This window comes from Humulus lupulus, chromosome X (assembly GCF_963169125.1).
Source record: "Humulus lupulus chromosome X, drHumLupu1.1, whole genome shotgun sequence".
Lineage (NCBI taxonomy): Eukaryota > Viridiplantae > Streptophyta > Magnoliopsida > Rosales > Cannabaceae > Humulus > Humulus lupulus.
The window spans coordinates 180,271,036-180,277,333 of NC_084802.1; the positions used below are offsets into that span (position 1 = coordinate 180,271,036).

At 33.2% G+C, this 6,298-nt stretch overlaps 1 pseudogene; it reads right to left on the reverse strand.

The window, feature by feature from the left end:
• Window positions 1-367: 367 nt before the first annotated feature.
• On the reverse strand, window positions 368-3,916 carry LOC133806487 (uncharacterized; annotated as a pseudogene).
• Window positions 3,917-6,298: the final 2,382 nt, after the last annotated feature.

A 6,298-nucleotide genomic window follows, 5' to 3' on the forward strand; every position in this document is an offset into this window, starting at 1 on the left:
GTGTACATAAATAATAATGCAAGGTTCACTTATATATGTGCACCAAAATACAAAAGAACCAACCTAAAAACAAAACTAACAAATGAACATAACTAACTCTGCAGCTGAACCAATGTAAGTGAACTTAAGGAATCTTGTTAAAACAGTTATGGTCACTAGCTGTTTTAACCACTTTTTGATAGCCTAGATAACCACATTTTGAGACATACACAACAAATATGTTATAGTGATTCTTCTTATTACATGTTGACATAATTCTTTAGTACTAATAGTTTCTGCAACATGAAGTTTCTCAAATTTTCAGAAGCAAATAATGCAATGATAGCCACAACTCGATCATAAGAAAATAATGCAATGATAGCCACAATCAATTGCTTAGCATCCGACTCGGTACACCTTTAGCAATGATAGCCTGAACTCGAACGGTTGGCTGCTTTAGTGCAGACATTGAAGAGGTAGTAGCACTGAAAATGAGAAATAAATAATGCATGTTCATTAAAAAGTACTTGTGTAGGAGTTCAAAATACCAATTGTTAATGAATATCAGTAAATTTCCTGCCTTACATCTTCTATGAATTTGCATTTCCTTGAGATAGAGAAAAAAGAGCAATCGTCACAGTAATAAGCAAGTTGGAAAATGGAAAATCATTGAAAAGAAAAAAAGAAAGAACATTGAAATATGAATAGATAAAAAGCTGCAGCAGTGGCTCAGATAGAAACAAATTCAGTCATCAAGTAACAAATATATATATGAAAACACAATTTCCCAACATTTTCTACCTGATTAACTGCAGAATAAGCAGAGAGAAAGTCTAGATACCATTTGCCTTCAGGATCCCATATACATGATCCCTTTGCCTCAGAGAACACAACTGGTATTGCTGCATTTCAACAGCTAAAAACTCTTTGACAAGTACTGTATTAGCATTTAGAAACTGCTGCTCATTAGGTTGCTCTAGCAGAGGAAATTCAATACAAGGAAAGCTATACACAAGATAATGTAAGTGCAAACTTCAGAACATCAAAATGACACAAGTTAAAGAACATCAAAAGTAAAGTTTCTCTCTCTATCGCTCTCTCTCTCTCTCTCAAACAAAAATTTGGCACTCGTACAAATAAAAATTACAAAAAATCATATATTGGTCATCACTTGCCAAAGTGAATATCTTAAACATAAGAGAATTACCTCACTTCATCCAGCAACTGAGTGGCTATTCATTTTCTTCTGTTGACAGGAGACACCAAAATTGCTCTAATTCCACAGACAGCCGACACTGCTACAAAGCACATGCTTGGGTCCAAACAAATGCAGAACAACATTAGAAAAACCTTATAAGCAGAGGAAACTAATCACATCTTAGTACCAGAAACAAAATAAGAAAGAAAAAAATAGAAAATAATTTAAACAACATATCTAGACAAACTCTGGAAAATACAAATAGAAAAGTAAAAGACATCATCAAAATATCTGTATCTTCAAAGACAATCATTTCCAGGTACTAAAAATTAAATCCATTATAGCCTTTGATTAGAACAAGCTATATAATTATCAAAAAATATATATATATGAGATCTCTACCAACCTGTACAGTAAAGAGTCAATATTGGTATTAGAACATATACAACACATTCCTTTTCTAACATGATCCCACTTGGTGTCATCCTCGGCCAAACCACCCTCACCCTCACCCTCACACAACTGTGCTGGAGTAGCTGTGAACGATTTATGTGATTATGGTCCTTTCAAATTATATGTTAATCTTAATGGAAAAAAATCTTATTTCCAAATTAATTATAAGTAAAACACGATCTAAATTTGTTGGTGTACCTTGTGAACAAGCTAGCCTATTCAGGGCAGCAAAGACTTCTTGCCTTATTGAGCGCTGCAACTCAAGTTGCATGTCCATGCAAGTTTCCATCATTCTTTGCAAGTTATTCATCCTCTGTTGTAGTCTAGCCATGTCAATCCTCATGTCATTGATGATTTCCCACTCCTATATAGGAAAAAAAGATTAGCAACATAAACATCATATGTAAAAGAACCAAAATCCAAGAAGTGTCGAAGACACATACACATACAATTCCAAATCGTTGATGCATGTCATGCTGTGTCCACGTATCACGGTGTGGCCTCTGGTCCCACATTGGGGGGGGAGGAGGAATTGGGTGTGAGGGTGGAGCAATAGGAGGTGGTCTAACAACAGTATCCTCCTAAACCTCACTCTGATTTGGAATTGCTTGATCGAGATCTTGTTCGACAGACACAGGTGATGGTGATGAACCATCCAGCTCCCAGTCTACAGCTGCATGGCTTTGCCTTTCCACATATGATTGTATCAACTGGTTAAGACTCTCGCGAAAGCCACTGTGAAGTAGATTAGATACTCTTCTCTTGAAAATGAAGAAAAATAATCGACAAAAATAAATAAATAAATCACACATCTACAAAGATTAATGCAGAAGACCTGGCCAAATTTTTTCCATACCATTGCCATTGTCTTACAACATTACCTGGCACTTGTTCCTGCCATCCTTGTATAATATGAGCATTTGATTCCCGTGAGTCTATATCTTCAACAGTATTGCCTCCAAACTCACTCCAACCATCCAATATTCCATGGATGTCATGTTCTTGATCTTCACTCGCTTCATAATTAAGTTCTGATTGTTCGCAAATATCATCTCCGACTTCATATAAGTTATTTTCTTGAGGTTCTCCATTTCGATTTGAAATATTATCCTTGTTAGATGTATCAGAAAGACTGCTGCTTGCTTGATCACAAACAGAATTATCCAGTCTGGAGAACCCTTCCCTAATTGAAAGAAAAGGATCCAAAATGTTTGAGGAAAAACCATTCATATCTTATACTATATATTTATTCAAGAAAAAAGAATAAAAATAAAGTTATTGAGCTCTGAATTAGAAAATACCTCAGACCGAAGACTGTATGCCTTTGCCTCAATAAGCCTAATTCACTTTCAGCCACAGAAGAGGGCCTCTCATTCTCAACCATACTTCCATTACGCATGAACCAACCTCTTAGTAATGACTGAGAAAATAAAAGTGAAGAATTAAATCATTAGCAACACTGGAAAAGTTTTAACAACACCTCGAAGTAAATATTGAATTCAAGATTTAAGCACAGCTCAACCACACAATTATCATATCAGCAAAAAAAATGATATATAATAGTAACACAATTTAAGGGTGTCAGTTTTATTGACTAATTGTAACTGAGATGAACTCAAGCATGTTTTTTAAGGGGGCCACAAACTATCAAAAAATAATTTCTCCTCATTATTAGATCTTCTTGCTGAATCACGCAATCTTTGGGAGACAAAAAGGTACAACAAATTTTAAGTAGCCCCATAAGAAATGGAACCACAGAACACTATGGACTTGCCAACTAAACCTACCCCACGTGGGTTACAACTTACAAAGGCCTTTTTTCTTTTTTTCTTTTTTGAGGGGAAATTACTTCATCAATCTAGGCATTTAGCATTTTTATTTTATTTTACATCTGGTACTTCCTAAAAATGTTCAAATATGTAGTTTTACAGGCATGGGTTAACTTGTTAATTTGGTATTACCCAGAATCCACAGCTAAATTTCTCTCTCCCAAATTTTTGGGGCTCAAAAACTTCAAATCTTTGAATGATCACACCCTAATGTCTATCAATGCAAAAATATAAACACTTTCACCAAAATATTATACATATATATAATATTAGACAACAGTTACACTATTAGATATAATGATGATCTACTTCTTCTTATAGAAATGAACTTCTAGCAACAGACCTGAATGTGGTTGCGATGAGGAAAATTTGTTACAGCTCTGTGCTCCAACAACACTTGAAGCTCCATTTTCCTCTCCCTCTCAGCCTTCTTTAGCATATCAAGAAGAGCCTGCCTACCTTAGTTGAGCCCTTCGGCTGTGCATGTCCCATTTTGTCATCTGTCTTCAAGAAGTCTTTATCAAACACTTCCTAAGGGGAGAAAGCACTTTGGTCATATAACATACTAGTCTTAATTATATGAAACATTTGCTACATAAACTCACAAAAGACTTGCTACAAAAGCCAATAATTGGCTTGAGGAAGGAAAAGGTGAAACATTTGCTACATAAACTCACAAGTTAGAGCTGAAGCTCCCATATTCAGTGAGAAAAGAATATAGGGACAATAAATAAAGGTTTTGGAGTTGTGCTATCAATTAGAAAGTTGTAATACTTCAAGTTCAAACTAATGAACGCAAGAAAAATAAGTTGGAAACAATTGACGTCCATCTAAAACATAGTTATGTAAAGACTTGAACAATATGCAACTTCATAATGGCTAAACAAAATACAATTTCAGGATTTAACATAGCAGAGATGAGTGCCAAACTAAATTATATCTTGAAATTGAAACTATGTGGCAGATTTGGATAGCTACAAATTCAAAATCTTGGGAACTTACCAAATTCAAAACTCCATTAGGTTCTTTGAGGGAGAAAGTCAGTTCTTCATTCCAGCTGGATTGTTCTGGATATATATAGACTAATATATGTATATGTTTATATGGGGAACCTAAAAAAACACTTCTTATTTGATTGGAGGGTGGCCTTTTATGGCATCTGGTGCAATGATAAGTTTAGTTAAAATGATAAGTTTGAGTTTGAAAGCTAGATTTTTTGGCTGTTTGAGTCAACAGTGTTTGGCTAAGAATAGATCAATTACTGAGTTGGTTAGGAGTTTATGATTTGGCTTGTATTTTAGTCACTGTTTTGAGTTTGTTGTAAGTTTGGTGGTGTTTCAAATCTGGCAGTTGTAATTTGTTTATGTGTTTTTAATATACTCCTTTTTTCGATAAAAAAAAAGTTGAAAAAACTCAAAAACTCAAAATGCCCATGGGTGGATAAGATAAAAGCAAAGCAAACCAGGAAAATTAGCGTAGGGTGATAGCAGTTAATTCATGAATGTAAATGGAGAAAAAGTAGCTCTAAAGAAGATTTTGAGACTCAGGCAAATCTTATTTATATATAGAACTTTACAACAGTAGCAATACACAACATAGAAATAGATGGAAGTTGTAACAATCTAACTGAATACAACTGAAGCTAACAAAACTAACAAACCAGAAACAGAAAACTAATCATGTAATATTACATTGTCTAACAATATATACATATATTGTTATCTTATTGGAAAGCTTCCACATTTCACCCCTGAATTTATAAAATTATGGCCTCAGAAAACCAGTGGTAAGGGCTATTCAATAAAAACAAACAAGCATAAGTGGATTCATTACAAAAAAACTAGTATACAATCTGATCCCAACTTAATCCACAAAACCCATTGCAAAAATAAATGCTTATGCTCTCTTGTAAACAAAATGATTGGTTGAACCTCAACTCTTTTTTAACTTTACATTGAGTTTTTCATATTAATTTTTCTATTTCAAGTAAATAAACATGCTGAATCTAATAAATAAAATTTTCTACATAACCCTTTCTACATACAAAAATAACATATAGCATAGCAAATAGCAAAGCTAAAACTTGACACATGACAAAGCCTAAATAAGTTTGGCACATAACAAAGCAAATCAGATTGACACAAAACTTATAACATAATAATAAATAGAAAAAGTAAAGAAACAGAAGTATTATAATCTCATAGGAGTAAACACATTCATTGGTTTATATTCTAAAAGCATAAAAGTCAAAATAAATCACATAATCAATAGGATTTAGATATAGATGCAACAAAATGACATTTCAAATTAAGAACTCAAGTCAATTCATATCAAGCAAGCATTAAAAATTCAATCAAACCAATAAATCAAAACCCCAGAAAAAGTAAATGAATAAAAAATATTTTAATTGCAAAAAAAAAAAAGAATAAATATCATTTAACTGATTTCTTAATTCTTTTTCTATTGAGGATAAAGAATCAATAAAGAAATCTTTATTTTTCAGTGATAACAAAAAGACCCAGAACGCACAAATTCCTTAGAATGTCATTACTCTTCATATAACAAATTTAACCAAGTCATACGAATCAATAAATACAACCATATATCTAAATATAAATTCTCCAATTACACACTAGGAATTTGAATGTATATTTACTTATATATATAATCTTTATATGAATGATCATTACCAAAATCAAAAGAAAGAATAAAGAGCAGTACCTGAGCAATGTGCTTGGCAGAGATGAGTTCGACCATAACAAATGATGCATGCCATCCGTGCTTAAGGCCAAAAATTTCTAGAAGACCATCATCAGCATGGGCCTCAACAAACTTTTTC